We start from the raw sequence: 604 nt of genomic DNA, 5'->3' as shown, positions 1-604 counted from the left end.
ATATATATATATATATATATTCTCAATCACAGTCCTTTTTTACTTCAAAATTTGATGCATTTCATAGGGAAACAGGATATACAATGGGAAAAAATGATCAAGGAAAAAACATCAGATCATTATCAGCCAATACTTTTGTATAGCCAATAATTTTGATATTGGAATTGGATTGGTTGTGAAAAAATAGTATCGGTGCATCCCTAGTTTTTATTTTAGTTTCATTTTAGTTTAGTTTTAATGTAGTTTTGAGATATGCTTTTGATAATTTTGTTAGTTTTTTTTTTATTTCTTTTGACTATTTAGGTTTAATTTATTTTGGTCATTTTTAAGTTTTATTTATTTCTAGTTTGTAATGTTAGTGCTCATTTTCTTTTAGTTAAATTTTTCATCTAATATTTTTATTTAATTTCAGCTTAATTTCAGTTAATATAAAAAATGCTTTGACCTCTTAATGGTGATATTTTTTCTTAATAATAATAATGTACACCAATTATTTGATGTGGGCCAAGAAACGTATATTAAGAAAGTAAAAGGGGTTAATTTTTAAATCGTGTGCATAAGCCTTAAATAAGGGAAGTCTTGTATTTATGTCAAGTGTTGAAAC

The sequence above is a fragment of the Sinocyclocheilus grahami genome, unplaced genomic scaffold (genome assembly GCF_001515645.1).
Source record: "Sinocyclocheilus grahami isolate Dianchi unplaced genomic scaffold, SAMN03320097.WGS_v1.1 scaffold4647.1, whole genome shotgun sequence".
Taxonomy (NCBI): domain Eukaryota; kingdom Metazoa; phylum Chordata; class Actinopteri; order Cypriniformes; family Cyprinidae; genus Sinocyclocheilus; species Sinocyclocheilus grahami.
This window is presented reverse-complemented; position numbering follows the sequence as displayed.